Source organism: Nipponia nippon, unplaced genomic scaffold (assembly GCF_047370975.1).
Source record: "Nipponia nippon isolate SJK-2023a ecotype South Korea unplaced genomic scaffold, ASM4737097v1 scaffold_5, whole genome shotgun sequence".
Classification (NCBI taxonomy): domain Eukaryota; kingdom Metazoa; phylum Chordata; class Aves; order Pelecaniformes; family Threskiornithidae; genus Nipponia; species Nipponia nippon.
Window position 1 is genome coordinate 55361654 of NW_028262369.1, and position 16788 is coordinate 55378441.

General features: G+C 42.6%; 1 pseudogene; it reads left to right on the forward strand.

Annotated features, from left to right (window-relative positions):
* The first annotated feature begins 12920 nt into the window (after nucleotides 1-12920).
* On the forward strand, nucleotides 12921-16788 carry LOC148052216 (uncharacterized; annotated as a pseudogene).

The following is a 16788-nucleotide window of genomic DNA, read 5'->3' on the forward strand; positions in this document are numbered from 1 at the left end:
ACCTGGATTTATCCCTTTCTATAGAACTTAGTATTGGACGGTCTGGTCTAGGATCATCTTCCATCTGTTTAATGGGAGAATAAAAGTTTTATAGTCTAATAGCTTGGCAAGTTTAACCGTTTTCTTAATGCTATGTTCAGAACTGTAAAATATCAGTATAAATACTACATCTGGAGGAAGGACATAATCAAATATGTTCTTGTAATTAAATTGAATGAACAAGTAATGTAAAAGTTTGCAAGCAAACTATACTTCATCAGAGGTAAGACTTTAAAAATATTTGATTTGATTATGTGAATTTGTAAGCAGCTGTCTGACTAATGACTAATCTGAAGAATTGCTGTTTGCAGATCCTATTTCTGGAAGTAACAGATAGCAATTTCCTACCCCCCACAAAATGAATACTTGTAGTATTTTGTTGCTATGTTACTTGCTTTTTGTACACAAATTTTCTTCTCATTCTATGAGAAAGTTTCCCACTTCACATCAGTCTCTGAACTCTTTCATCAGGAACATTGCATCAGTCTATTTTCTGAATTTGATGACATTGTATAGTTAATTGAAATTCCTCTCATTTTTGTTTTGTGTGAGATTTAGGCCAACTATAACTATGCTTGCATAAAACTCTAAATTATTTTCCTTATCATTTGTACAACCTGTTCCAAACTTATTTTGTCATCTTCAAAATGAATCTATAAATTGCAAAATATTCCAGGTGAGGTTTCTGTCCCTTAGTCCCTAGTACTCCTCTCATCTTTGGGGAAGTAAATCATGACATTAGCAGACTCAGTATATTCCCGGTTATTATATAATTTTGTTATTTACTTTCATTATGTAATATTGGCAATAGAAAGATTCTTAGTTAGTTGTACTTGCTCCTTCGAAAATTCATATGCACAATCAGTAAAATCAAAAGGTCTACCAAAGCATGTTCTTCCAAACTTAAATTAACCAGATTAATCACTAGAGTAGTTTGAACTCATAAAATAGGGAAGATATAATTCTCAGAATAAACTACATGTGGAATATTATAAAAACCAAAGTCACATCAGATGAGGAATTGTTTACCAAAGAAATATGGACTTTGATTCTGGGGAATAAATACTGGCATTCCATGTTTTCTACACAGTAGAAGCACTATGGGCTGTTGCAGACTAACGGTAAATAGCAACCAAAATGAAATACCTCCTCCAGGCCAAGCAATTGAAAAGAGTTTCAGACAAGACAAATAGAGCAAAATCAACGTTTCCCTCATGAATCACTGTTTTTGCAAAAATGTCCTCTTCTTCCCCCATTCTGGTTATTTATGATAATAAATTTGATTCAAAACTTCTGCATTTAGGTAGCACAGAAGATAGGAAGGAGATGAAATTTTATGAATGATTAATATAAGCCCTATCTATTTAGCTCTGGAAAGAAGTTGTCATTTTTGTAGCCTGTATTTTTTGCTTGTTCATATATTTTAAAAACTTAATATTTTAGAATTCTGCCAACTGCTGACAGTAAAGAAAAACTGTCTTTTTTCTGTCTGCTATGAAGAAAGTGACAATAATTTTATTAGGCTGATTTATTACATTAGAAAGCAAGAAGAAGATGAGGAGGGAATTAATCAAATGATGACAAACCGATCCTAGAGAAGCTGTGAAATATTAGAGTTTTCTTTTTTTAGTAAATGGGATACATCTACACCATATCTGATTAGATTGAAAAATAATAGCTATGATTTCCTCTTGATAATTGCCATCTACAGCAAATGAATTGAAGGCCCCACAAAGCATAGATAACCTAATAATACAGTAGGATTGATATATAATGAAAACTTTCAAACAATGTATTTTCATTCTGTTAGAAGAGTTACAAATATTGTTTCCTTACTACATATTGCCAGTTAGATACTACGTGTAAGCTGTAAAGGAACTCATTAATGATAAAGTACCTTTTTTTTTAGGAAGAAGAGTAAGTCACCCAAAACTATGACTATCTGCTTACTCCTCCCATGTTCTCTGAAGTAGATCTTCTTCAGTATGTTGCTGAAATATGGTGTTAGATAGAAAGGCAACCCTGATGATACGTATTACTTGTAGGAAATGGACCTTAAGTGGTGGAAAGGGACTGAATCAGTCTCTCATACATTTTGCCTTCTGAATTTATAAATAGTAGAATTTTCAAGACTTACTGGAATGAACACCCTAGATTGAATGAGCTCTAGCATGTTTACTGAGGCAGGGAAATTTGTATTTTTCGTTACTTTTTACCCACATGAATACTCAGACTTACCAGAATTTGGCTACAAAAAACCCCCACAAACAAGCAAGCAACCCCCCTCTCAAAACAACACTTGTATATTTATATAATATATATAATGTTATATGTATCACAAGGCATACTTGCATATGTATATGTGTATGCACACATATATATAAAATAAAATGTCTTTATGCATGTATATATAAAATACATTATTGCACTTTAAAAAAGTTATATCAGTGTCACAGTGATGAAATGAGACCTACCTCAGTAGAAAAAAAAATAGCTTCAAGTAAATAGGAAAGGTCCAAGGAAAAAGAACATTTATAACTTAGGTTAGGCCTCCCTGACTTTCATAGTGAGTGGAAGGCAGTCACTTGTAGCAGGAGTTCAGTACATTAGGTATGCCCAAAACTCAAATGTGTCTCCCAGAAAAGATATGTTTCAATGTTGAGTGAATAGTCTCCTGGCATAGCTCTGTCTGTTATAGCAAAAAAATATATGCTCAGGTATGTGCAGAAAAAGATCTGTAGGTGTTATAAACACCAAGCAGGATAGCTTTCTAAAAACCTTAGTTCACATTTAGACAAAAAGAAAAAAAGAAAGACTTACAAAAGGTCTAGACAACTAGAACATTCAGGACTTTTAAAAAATATCTTTAGTGTTTAAACCAAACTATTTGAACAAGAAATACAAGAAAAAGGAAGGAAGGACAATGAATTCCAGTGAGAATCCTGTAGAAAAGAAAATAAATAGCGTCATTTCTCTAATAGCTTGTTTCTTATATAGTGTTAAGAAACAAATCATCAAACCCATTCTGTGCTGAATTCTTACTCTTGGAAGTGATTTAAAACAGAAGTCAGTTTGGACAAGGTTTAGCCAATTAGCCAAGAGCAAATGCTTCAAGTCTTGACATAAGAACAAAAAAAGTGTTGGCAAATGGTCAGTTAATAGTTGCAGTGGTCATCTATGTCTCATAAAGCAAATAAATAATTACCAAAGCATTCAGAAGTCAGTGTACAAAAAAATGTATGTAACTACAAAAACTGCCTTCTCTGGGCAATAAATTTACTATTATTGCATCTGCTGATAAATGCATCCTTTAGCATGTTTCTGCTATGTAGGCTTTTTGGGAATGCTAATAATAGCATTTCAGGGGTATGTTGCTAAATGGAAAATTACAGTAAGATTCAGGACATGCTTTTGCAATTCACAGATCTGAGTATAGTTCCCAGAGTTAACATTGGACTGTAAGGAGCAAATTTACTATTAAGTCTTGAGGTTTACTTTTTGTGAAAGGAAGAACAAGCATTTGGACTCTTCAACCTCTTTTTCTGTTCCAGATACTAAAATTAGTTACAATGTTCTTCTTGGCACCCTCATAATTCATAAATCTCAGAGGTGTAGCATATATATAATATGGTATCTTGGGGTTGTTTAGGAATGCCACTGCAAACAAATTAATCTTACTCATAACAGTCTGAGAATATTAGTGTAAATAGTTCATTTCTCACTGTCCTGATTACACCAGGCAAATAAATATTATTTGGTTTATGCTGTCAGGACTGTTTTATTTAATCCAAATGTAGTATTTTTATATCGCTAAAAATATAGGACTGATTTCCCTGTGGTGAATGGAAAGACAAATTTTGGGATTGCTGATTGCCTTGAGGTCAGTTCACTTTCTGTGTTTTCTGGTTTTGAGACTTGGGAGTCATTTAATGAAATTTTATTATTATATGATAAGTGGTTTCTTTGAACACAGGTATCAGTCATCAGAGAGAGCATTATTAAATGTCTTCCTGGAGTTTTTATAAGTTATTGGAGCATCCTGTCATATTCTGTGCTTGCTGATTTTTTAAAAGGAGCAGTCAGTGAAAGGGGACCCCACTGTGCAACAGACCCTGTCTAAAGAACAAGCCAAAAGAAAATGCCTTTTCAGTTATTTCTCTTCTGTCATATGGATGTTAAGGGAGCAGGAACTGCCCAAGCATTCACGCCCCATTCAGGGAGTCGCACACACACCACCTGAGACCTTAACTGCTAGGACCGGAGTCCCTTCGCAGCGGGCACCTCCATTGAGCGGATGGGTGCCCCTTTTCGACTCCTTGCTCACACACACACACTCACCCTTGGGCACTTTCTCTCCCCTCAGGCTCGACCCTAGGTTTCCCGAAGCAGAGTCTCCAACATGACGTATGCCAGGTGAATTTATTAAGTGGTTGTTAAGTCCCGGTCTGATTGTCAGGCTCGGGGAAGGTTTGTAATGATGCCAAGAGCAAAATTAAGAAACAAACAAGGTCATATGCCACCAATCAGACATTTTATTGGGTAAATATAAAAGAGTAAAGCGATAGGAAAGGCAGGAAATATTAGGAGGAAATTAAGCAAGCATTCAGAGAGATAAGCAAAGGATAGTCACCCCCATGGATGCAGTGGTGTCCCGTTGGTCCTCAGTCTTCAGTTTTTTGGTGGTGGATGGCCACACTCTGGTTTCGTTGTGCCGTCTTTTATCTGGTGTTGGAGAGGGAGTTTGCCCTCTTGTTTCGGTTTGGTTACCCAGGGCAACATCACGTACCCAACACATGCACATCTAATCACACAATATATATATTGTTTGTGGGCAAGCGGCCTGGCCCGGATACCAGTTGGTGTCCTATTCTTGGTGGTGCCTGATAACCCAAAGAATGGCCTGCTGCTTCAGCAAGTTTGCACAAGTTTCTTTGCAAGCTAGTGGTACTTGATATGCCAAAGAATGGTCTGCCCTCCAGTCTTATCAGACAAAAGAGTGGTCTGCTGTCCGGTCTTATCAGATAAACACACACAAGCAAGCTTTGAGACAATTGTTCTTAATACTTCAGTCTCTTACAGTGGTACAGCGGTGAAGAGCAGCTCAAGCTGGGTGCCTCCGGGGAGGTACCCCAAACAAAGAAATTCCTGGGCAATTATACCCTTACAGTCCCCCTCCCCTCATGCAATTGTTCAGTCCAATAGTAATATTTGGGTCTGGAGTCTTCTTGTTCCTTATTGGATCGTTTCCCTGTCTCCAGGCAGGACTTTCATTTACTTATCTTGGATAGCTGCAGCTTCTGCTAATGGTTTCGGCTACCTTATTTTCCTGGTTTACACCTGTTTCAGGGCCTTCCTTCATCTAGCTAAGTAAGAGTTCAATGTAGGGTCAGCGTATCTAGGTGAAAGTTCAGAGCTTGCAATCTAAGGCTTCAACAGGTCTTTGGATTCTTATTAGAGCTAAAAAGTTACTTGTACAACATGGAAGAGGGAGGATATGTGAGAATGCATCTCTTCTGGATATGGATATCTCTTCTGGATAGTGTGGCATGATCTATGTTATAATTGTGACATGAGTTACCATGTTGACATAAGGATAAAGTCCATATGGGTTAGGTTACGAGGAGAGTCTTTTGCAACTATTTCAGTTATGTTTTGTGCATAGATTACGCTAGTCAATACAAACCAATAAAACACATGCAACATAGGCCCGTGGGCTGGACGAATGACAAGAAATCAGCAGAACAACAGTTTGATGAGCCGGAGCTGGCCCAGCGGAAGGTAAACAAAGATGCTTGTGGCAGAGCCAGCTGGAAAGCAGCAACTGGACTTGAAGTCTTCTTTCCTCCCTAGCTTTCCTTTCCCATCACTGATGTTTTATGCTCTTCTCCCAAAAGAAAAGGGGATGATCTCATCTGTCCTTGACACAGTTTAAATTATTTTGGAGACCAGGACCTTTTCTGGTTTCACTGGGCTCCTTTCTTGCTTATTCTGTAGCATTATCTGGTTCCAGCACACATCTCCTTCTATGACAAGGTGACCCCCTTAGTGGATGAGGGGAAGGCTGTGGATGTTGTCTACTTGGACTTTAGTAAGGCCTTTGACACTGTCTCCCACAGCATTCTCCTGGAGAATCTGGCTGCACAAAGCTTGGATGGGTGCACTCTGCGCTGGGTTAAAAACTGGCTGGAGGGACGAGCCCAGAGAGTGGTGGTGAATGGAGTCCAATCCAGTTGGCGGCCGGTCACGAGTGGTGTTCCCCAGGGCTCAGTACTGAGGCCGGTCCTGTTCAATATCTTCATTGATGATCTGGATGAGGAGATCGAGTGCACCCTCAGTAAGTTTGCAGATGACACCAAGTTGGGTGAAAGTGTTGATCTGCTGGAGGGCAGGAAGGCCCTCCAGAGGGACCTGGACAGGCTGGATTGTTGGGCCAGGGCCAACTGTATGAGGTTCAACAAGGCTAAGTGCCGGGTCCTGCACTTCGGTCACAACAACCCCATGCAACGCTACAGGCTGGGGAAGGAGTGCCTGGAGAGCTGCCTGGCAGAAAAGGACCTGGGGGTGTTGGCTGACAGCCGCCTGAACATGAGCCAGCAGTGTGCTCAGGTGGCCAAGAGGGCCAATGGCATCCTGGCCTGTATCAAGAATAGTGTGGCCAGCAGGACCAGGGAGGTGATAGTGCCCCTGTACTCAACATCGGTGAGGCCGCAGCTCAAGTACTGTGTTCAGTTTTGGGCCCCTGACTACAAGAAGGACATCGAGGTGCTGGAGCGTGTCCAGAGGAGGGCAACGAAGTTGGTGAAGGGTCTGGAGCACAAGTCTTATGAGGATTGGCTGAGGGAGCTGGGGTTGTTTAGCCTGGAGAAGAGGAGGCTGAGGGGAGACCTTATTGCTCTCTACAGCTACCTGAAAGGAGGTTGTAGCGAGGTGGGGGTTGGTCTCTTCTCCCTAGTAACGAGTGATAGGATGTGAGGAAACAGCCTCAAGCTGCGCCAGGGGAGGTTTAGGTTGGACATTAGGACAAACTTCTTCACCGAAAGGATGGTCAAGCATTGGAACAGGCTGCCCAGGGAAGTGGTTGAGTCTCCATCCCTGGAGGTATTTAAAGAATGGATAGATGTGGTGCTTGAAGACATGGTATAGATGGACTTGGCAGTGATAGGTTGACGATTGGACTTGATGATCTTATGGGTCTTTTCCAACCTTGACGATTCTATGATTCTATGATTCTCTCTCTCCTGCTTCTCAATTCCCTGTTCTTATCTTGCTTATTTTACTGTTTCCAAGTGTTTTACCTTACCCTCTCTGTGCAACTGTACCACATGTCTCAGATGGTGCCTTTGTGGTGACATATATTTATGTAAATGTATATATTTATGCTTAGCTGCATCACAAAAGACTGAAGAATGTTACACCGTTACAAAAAATGTTGCAAAATGCATTTTGTAACATTGCTAGCTACACTATTCTAGTGTGATTACGCCTTGATGCAAGGCAAGCAAATACCACCTTTTGCTTAGGCTGCTTCTGCTTTATGCATTAAACAGGCCCCTTCATCAACATTGATTTGAGTAATTTGGGAATAGCTCAGTCACATGATGGAAGTGATGCTGATCTGCCACTTATTCTTCTACATCATGTGGCTCGTATTTTGAAACACCAAAAAAATGAAGACAGCTTACTACTATTATGAATTTTAAAGCCAGATGGGCACAGTAAAGTCATTAAACTGCCTGCTTTGGAGACAGCCTACCCACTTTAAACCACAATTATTTAGCAAGTACACCTCCAGCTGGGACCATTGCTTCGTTCAGTGTTTTAGCCACTTTTAACTCTGTAGATTGAAAACAAAAACCTCTTAACATTTCAAAAAGTGTACTTGGCTTTATCTTTAATGTTATGGAAAGGTGTGAATCAGGTTTTTTTCTGCATGATGTATTGGTCTTCAGTTTGCTTTCCTTTTGCTGCTGAATTTTTCACAGTAGTATCTATTTTTGGAGATGCCTAAGTACTTCAGATTGTGTTTGTTTTAAATGAGTTTGTTTTAAAAGAGTGAAAGAACATATTCCCAGAAGCTGTTGACTGTTTTGTTTTTTGACTGACATCCCACACAGTTACCCTGGCAGTGAGACTGTTGGGTTAGTAATCATCACTCTTAGGACTTTGAAGACAGTATGTTTTCACAGACTGTGTTAGCAGTGTTTTAGCTTGAAGGTTTTGTTTTTCAAACAGTGTACTTCATGCAAATTCCTCATTTCCAATGCATTTCCCTGGCTGAAACTTCCTTTTCTGTGTTCTTAAAAGCAACATAGCTAGTTTATCTCTTTGTTGTTGTTGTTGTTCTGATTTGTTTGGGGATTTTGTTTTTGTTTTTGCTTTTCTTCTTACAGTTTTATTTTTGAGATTGAACTTGTTCAGTGACTGCCAGGCCAGCACTGGAACATTAGCTTTTGAAACAATTTGGGAACCTTTGTCCAGTGTGTAAAGGCTAGTTTTGCCTATTCTGTTTTCTGTTTCTGATGGAAGCTAGATCACAGCATTGTGGTTATTTGCTATTACGTGGGCTGAGGCATAAGATGTCAGTGTCTCTTTAACTTTTTAATTAAAAAAGTAGGAATCCATTTTGTTTTTTCTTTTGACAAGTTCTGCCCTTGATGGAGCACAGAAGAACTTTTCCAGTCTTAATTTCTTTTGAATAGCAACAGGATCTAAGTGCTCAAACGGATCAACAGGATCTAAGTGCAAATCTATTGCTCAAATGTAATAGCAGAAGCCATGGAAGAAAGTAGGAGGTGCAACAGGTAAAACCTGCAGATATGCAGAGAGGTCATAGATGGGAATAGGACAATACCTCTTAAATCAGTACATCCAAATGTATATAAGCCAATATCTCACTCACAATTATCTGTTCATAACGTCTAAGCAGATCTTTGCAGGAGAAAGGAAAGGGTGTTCCGTTCCTCATTTTAACTGCAGAGGGTGCACAACCAAGACATGCTTTGCAGATTTACTGGAAATGCAACATTCAGCAGCGTGCCAATACATCTGTGCCCATACTGAAGAAACCTCCAGAAATCATCCAAGATTACAGAAGTATGTGTAAGCAAGTAAGTATGTACTTAAAGGTCAGATCATGGGGGAACAATCCAGCAATGACAGTTAAACTATTAAGACATATGTCAATAAGAGTACTATGAAATTATGCATTATATATCTAATATAATCTGTTAAAATATGATTACTAGATACTTAAGGTCATATAAACATTAGATGAGTCAAACTGATTAAAAACAACTATAAAATGCAATGATGTTTGCTAAATGAATCCCAGCATGCTCCAATTAAAATACTTGGCACTGACGCTGAAATATCTGGATAACTGCTAAGCTGTGGATATTTTATTTTGTAAGGACACTGTGGCGTGATCATACTTGCCATACCTGGGTAAGATGGCTGTCCTTGAGAGCTGTAGAATTGAAGTTTGCATTACTTTAACATATTGTCTCAGGGGAAATGTGTGCTTGTAGGTAAGGTGTTTCTTTGTGACACATACAATTCACCTGAACATTATTCACAGTTTTGTCAACACTTCTCCTCAGTGTTTGAAGAAGTTATTTAAGAACTCCAGGAGTTGGGAAAAAATGTTTATTTGAAACATAATGGATGTGTTGAGAAGAAAATAAAAAGCTGTGTAGATGACATTTTTTCATAGCTATGGAATGAATAATGTTTTAATCCTTAGCACGGGAGAAGGGCTGAGGGAACAAAATAAATCTCTTAAAGGTCACAGGTGGTGCTTTGTCTTCATAACAAAAAAGTTTAGCTTCACAGTTTATAAAGACCCTTATTTTTCTGCTTTTTCTGCTTTCTATAATAAGACAAACAGTCTTATTACTTTCTTTTTAGTGCTATTTAAACTGCACAGGAAACTATTTTCTTAGTCAGCTTTTAACATATTGAACTATTTTGTATGTAGCTGTTTTGGGGATGCTGGCTTTGGAACAGTGAAGATTTCAATACTAGTAATATCGATATCCTTTCAATTGTTTTTTTCATTTGTCTAGAACTACTGTTTCTTCAAAATACTAGTATTAAGGTCATCAGCTGTAGGTGTTCAAATTAATGAAATAAATGAAAATTGATGAAGAAATTGTAGTTACAAGCATGCTAGTTGTTTGAAAGTATTGTTAGAATGCTTGACAACCATGTAGCAGTTCTTGACTAAAAGGAAAACAAAAGCCTGGAGGAAATACCCAGGGTTTCAGTCCAAAACCACCAACAGAGAATATATATGGATGTTTCACCCTGTCAGTCCATGTGTTGAAGTTCCTTTTAAAATTAAGGATGAGTTCTTCTCAGGCTTGGTTGACTGCAGCAGCAGATTGATGCTTTATTCAAATTCTGTCTGCCTTGGAGCCTTTTTCTTTCCATCTTGGAGGCAACATTCAATTCATTATGTGCATTTCACCCATGTGAAAAACCTTAAGAAATGTGTGATTGTAATGCTTGGAATTAGATCTGTTTAAAAAAAAGTTTTTATTTGGTAAATTAAAAAGGGAGCAAGTCAAGTTTGCCTTGATTAATCATTAATTTAGAAATTACCCTGCTGATGTTGTCTTTGGTAAACCCTTACATTGACTGCTTATGTTTGAAAGGTAGCTCTGCAGTTCAGATGGTAAAGTAGACGATTGGTGGTGTAAAGGACCGATAGAAAAATGTGTTTTTTGTCTCGACATTGCCGCTGTAGCGCCATCCAGCGTCGCGCTTCGAAAAGACCACCTTCTCCACAGCTTTGAGAAAAACAACCTCGTGCGCCTGCGCACAGACTAAAGGCGCGAAAAGAGCCGAGGCGGGGACAAAAAGGCGCGAAAAGAGCAGAGGCAGGGACAGCACATCCGTGGCGAACCGCACGTACGCATGTGTGATCCGTGCATGCGTGAGCCCCTATATAAGGAGCACACGTGCCCCTCGGCGAGGCGGCAGTGTGCGAGACCACTCCTTCTGTTCCTGCACCCTCAAGCCTCCTCCCCTGCCCCTCGGTCCCTGACGAAGCCTGAGGCCACCGAAGACCAAGCAGAAGATCATCAGGACTCGAAGTGGTGGTGATAAACTCCTTCTCTCTCTCTCTCTCTCTCCTATTCTTTTCCCCTCCTCCCTTGCCCTCCCTCCTCCCTCTGTTCTCTTCTCCCCTCAAATAAAAGTGAAAGGTTGTATGACATCTGACCGATTCCAGCGTCTTAATCTCGTCCTTGGGATCGTATCGAAACCTCCCCCGACATTGGATTGGGACATTTAATTGGCGTCATGGACAGGATCCCTTGAGATGAGAGTGTCATACAACCTTATGGTGTGCTGAGCGATTGTGTGTGAACGAGACGTACAAATAAGTATGAAGCGAGTGCGGAGTTCCGATCCGTGGTTCTGCTCTCCTGCGAGGGAAGCAGCTGGAGACAAACGAAGTGCAAGAAAGGAGTGGGTGTTGAGACCTTTGCACTGAAGCGCATGTACTACTTTGTGATTTGAGCTCCTGAGGGAGGATAGGGGAAACTTGAATTTTATGCTGTGACCCCCTCAGGATGATATCCCCTTTGTAGGTTCTTCTCTGTCTCATACTGTCTCATACTAGACTCATAAGGTCTGGCCTCCTGGGGGAGTACAGGGGAAGCTTGAATTCTACGGCGTGACCCCCTCAGGACGATATCCCCTTTGCAGACTTGTCTTTGTCTCATAGTAGTGTGCGTATTGGCCTCCTGGGAGTGTATAGGGGAAACTTGGTCTTTTTAAGGTTTGACCCTCCCGGGACGAATTCCCCTTTGTAGGACATGGCCGCCCAAAAGGCAGGCGATTTTTGTGAAGAGACGGAGAGATTATATGAGTTTTTAGAAACGTACCGCTCTCGCCCCTCACCCCCAGGACAAGATTGGGCTCGGGACCACTGGTTCCAACTGCAAAGTGTTATGGATTGAATAGCGGTCTTTCTTACATAGAGAAGCTAGAGTAAAGAAAGGGAAAGGGAAAGCCATTGTATGTGCTGTGTTAGGAGCGTGTCTGGCAGCGGCGGTGGAGGATAAGAAACGAGCGCCCTGCCCATCGGAGGCTGTGGCCGCTTCATTGCAAGCAGCAATAACACTGCTGCGAGAGCAACTACTAGAGACCAAACAGGTGCTAGAGGAGGAGAAGCGCCAGAATATGATTCTGAAGGAGGAGCTGAGGGCTCAGCTCCTGAGGGAGGCTGTAAAGGACCGATAGAAAAATGTGGTTTTTGTCTCGACATTGCCGCCGTAGCGCCACCCAGCATCGCGCTTCGAAAAGACCACCTTCTCCACAGCTTTAAGAAAAACAATCTCGTGCGCCTGCGCTCAGACTAAAGGCGCGAAAAGAGCCGAGGCGGGGACAAAAAGGCGCGAAAAGAGCAGAGGCGGGGACGGCACATCCGTGGCGAGCTGCACGTACGCATTTGTGATCCGCGCATGCGTGAGCCCCTATATAAGGAGCACACGTGCCCCTCGGGCGGGGCGGCAGCGGCGGCGCGTGAGAGACCACTCCTCCTGTTCCTGCACCCTCCAGCCTCCCCCCCCCCCGCTTCGGTCCCCGACGACGCCCGAGGCCACCGGAGACCCAGCAGAAGATCGTCAGGACTCGAGGTGGTGGCGATAAACTCCTTTTCCTTCTCTTTCTTTCTCTTTCTCTCTCTCCTATTCTTTTCCCCTCCTCCCTTGCCCTCCCTCCTCCCTCCGTTCTCTTCTCCCCTCGAATAAAAGTGAAAGGTTGTATGACATTTGACGGATTCCAGCGTCTTAATCTCGTCCTTGGGATCATATTGAAACCTCCCCCGACATTGGATCAGGACAGAGGCAGACACCCCCGCTGAGGCAGAGGTAATGCTGGAGGAGAAAGGGGTACGCCAAATTTACCCCCAGAAAGATCTAAAGGGATTAAGAGAGACTGTGGATAACCCCCCCATATGCGCCTGCTGGTAAAGACAGAATACATATACGAGGACGATAGTGACAGCCGTCCCCAAGTTGTAACGAAAGAAATCCCTTTTACCGCCACCGAATTGGCTAAGCTCCGAAAGGACTTTGCTAGAACAGCAAGGGAGTCTGAAACCAAATACATGTGGAGGGTATCCCTGTCGGGGGGGGGACGGGATCATGCTATCGGAAAAGGAAGCAGAGGGGTATTGGGGCCCCAGTGTCTTTCTCACAATGGGCGATCGCAGAGCCCCATGGTCTCTGACCCAGAGGGCTGCATATTGGGCGGGGGGGCTGAACCCATTGGAGAGGGGGTATCCCCTAGTTCTAATTAGTTCGGTCGATCAACTACTAGAAAACATACAAAAGGCGGCTTGCCTACAAATGATGTACGACCGGGAGCTGAAACCAAATCTAAGCTCTCCAATGTTGCTACCAGTAGACCCCGAGCAGCTGACGCCGCTAATAAGAGGACTCCCCGACTTGCTAAAACCTATTGGGATCCAGTTACAGGGGAGAATTCAAAATGTGCCTCGCGAGGAGTGAATCGCAGCTGCCCTGGAGGGAATGGTAACCCCCGAACAACGGCCGTGGGGGAGAAAGGTGTGGACCTGGGGGGAGATAGCCCAGGAACTAATAAACAGAAAATATGGGCCAGTAGGCAGAACTTACAATAAAGTGGAAACTAGGGCCGTGCAGACAGCGGAGCCGGCAAACAAACCGCTGGCTCCTTCGGGGGAAGCCCCGACCTAACAAAAAGGGAAAAAGCCCTGCTCCGACAAGAATTGTGGCAGGTGGGACTGCAAAAGGGTGTGCCCTGAGACCTAATGGATGGGCTCCCCACCAAAAAGTTAAAGCTCCTGGTGCGGAGGTGGTCTGGGCAAGGACCCCCTCCCAAACTGAACCCGCCTTCTGTGCCAGCATTGGACAGCGAGGAAGGGTTTAAGAAGGACAAAAAGAGTGGTGGGAAACTAAAATCTCTGCCCTCTCAGGGTGAGGAGGGAGGCGGAGGGTGGATGTTCATCAGACAACTCACCTGCAATAATAAAGGAGACCTACTAAACCCCACCAACCGGGATGGGCTGAGCGGGTGGGGGAGGCAGTGGCCAATGTCAGTAATCACTGGGGTACAAATGGGTGCCCGAAAATTGCAGCATTTTTGTCCACAAGCCCCAACCATGGTACCCGTCTCTCAAAACTCTAATTCCCCCAGTGCATCATCTTACTCCCCTGGCCAGCAGGTTCTGGTCAAGCTTCCCACCATGGGAGCTGTGCCTCTCATATTAGATACCCCCCTACACAAATATGCATGGAAAGCGAAAGGTACCTGTGGGAGAACCAACAAAATCCACACCAAATGGATTATTCCCTCCTTCTAACCCAAGGAGCGAGTTTTGTTCCTGTTTCTGTTTTTAAGGGCGGCGATATGACCATGATGCGCCTGCTACTTTGGATCTTTTTGACTCAGGGACACCAACCCATTAGAATATTCCACTGTGTATATCAGTTTTTATAATTGGTGGTACATATGTGTGCATACATGTTTGTACTTCATTGCAGCTCTAAGAATAAGTCAAGATTTAATATTTATGGCAAACAGGCTAAATATTAGATGTTTCAATGCACTACAGTCCTTATGCAATAGTACAAAGACATCTAATTGTCTGGTGCATGTTTAATCATATATATGTGTGTGTGCTTATTTAAGAAAAAATGCCCAATAATTTTCCAATGACGCCTATTTATGTTAGACAGCTCAAGGATTTCAACCTATGATTTACTATATACATAATTCTTACTTTCTTGATCTTCCTCTATTTTCATCACTAAATAGTCCTGTATATGGGAAAACTTAATAGCCAAGTAACATCAAATGTTGTACTTGCTTAGGAAGTGTAATTGTTTAGTTTTCTTTGCAAAAAGTAAATATTGAATGTTCACTACTTCTGGGGCTTGGTATTGTACCCGCCGAATAAGGGATGGGGCAACCACCTTTTTCAGCCCTCTGGGGGACAAAGGCACAACTTATTTTCAGTTTCCACCAGGGAAAGATGGGCTGTTTGCTCAGTGAAATAAAGCCAAAAACGGGCATTATTGGATATGTGGGAACACGGCATACAAGTTCTTACCCACGGGGTGGTCAGGAGTTTGTTATATAGGGATTATAAGGCCCCTATTTTTCCTCCTGCCAGAAACTGGTGGACCCCAACTAGGCGTAAAGGTGTACGATAACCTCGGGGATAGAAGGATTGCCCGTAAGACGCGGTCTACCAAGGTAAATTTAGGTGGGACACAAAAATGGGGAAATGACGAATGGCCCCCCGAGCAAATAATTGAACAGTATGGGCCAGCAACCTGGAATCCTAACGAGCCCATTGCAGGGGCAAGAGAACCGATTTATAATCTTAATCGAATAATTAGACTACAAGCGGCCCTAGAAATTATCACCAACAAAACTGCTGACGCCATAGACCTATTAACTCGACAATCGCAACAAATGCGCACGGCAATCCTTCAACACCATATGGTTTTAGATTATTTATTGGCTGAGGAGGGAGGAGTGTGTGGAAAATTAAATATCTCTAACTGCTGCCTAGAAATAGATGATGTGGGAGAAGTAGTTCTCCAGTTGACCCAAGGTATCAGGAAAATAGCCCACGTCCCTGTTCAAACCTGGAATGGTTGGAACGGTGATTTGTGGTCCTGGTTACCAGGGGCACCCTGGGTGAAACAATTAATATTGTATCTATTATCTGCAACCGCCACCTTACTGTTCCTACCCTGCATAATCCCCTGTTTTATTCAATTAATTCGACATGTTATGTCAAATATGCAATTTGTTCCCAGTGCTCCACCTGATGGCGTAACAAAAATCTGTACCATCCATCAGCCACAACCAACCTCCGTACCAATCATTTAAACCCATTCCCAGTTCCTCCTGAAGGAAGAAATTGCATATTGCCAGTTACTGTTAACCCCATTCCTAATGTTTGTCCTCCAAAGTTGAAGAATTGTTAAAGTTGTTTGAGAATGAGTTTGCATTGAGCAGTACCTCAGTTCTTCTGTGTTAAGATGTTCCTTCACCTAAAACAATGTTGTTCCCTTCTTCCTTCCCACAATTTTCCTCCACCCTTATCCCCAACTCCCTCAACTCCCGTTTTCTTCCTTTCCCCCTTCTTTCCTCTCTCTTTCTTTCTCTTCCTCCTATGCCAACAAGCTGCAATGTCGAGCCACGGGGTGGTGTAAAGGACCGATAGAAAAATGTGGTTTTTGTCTCGACATTGCCGCTGTAGCGCCATCCAGCGTCACGCTTCGAGAAGACCATCTTCTCCACAGCTTTGAGAAAAACAATCTCGTGCGCCTGTGCACAGACTAAAGGCGCGAAAAGAGCCGAGGCGGGGACAAAAAAGGCGCGAAAAGAGCAGAGGCAGGGACAGCACATCCGTGGCGAACCACACGTACGCATGTGTGATCCGTGCATGCGTGAGCCCCTATATAAGGAGCACACGTGCCCCTCGGCGGGGCGGCGGTGTGCGAGACCACTCCTTCTGTTCCTGCACCCTCAAGCCTCCTCCCCTGCCCCTCGGTCCCTGACGAAGCCTGAGGCCACCGAAGACCCAGCAGAAGATCATCAGGACTCGAAGTGGTGGTGATAAACTCCTCCTTCTCTTTCTCTCTCTCTCTCTCTCTCTCCCCTATTCTTTTCCCCTCCTCCCTTGCCCTCCCTCCTCCCTCCGTTCTCTTCTCCCCTCAAATAAAAGTAAAAGACATCTGA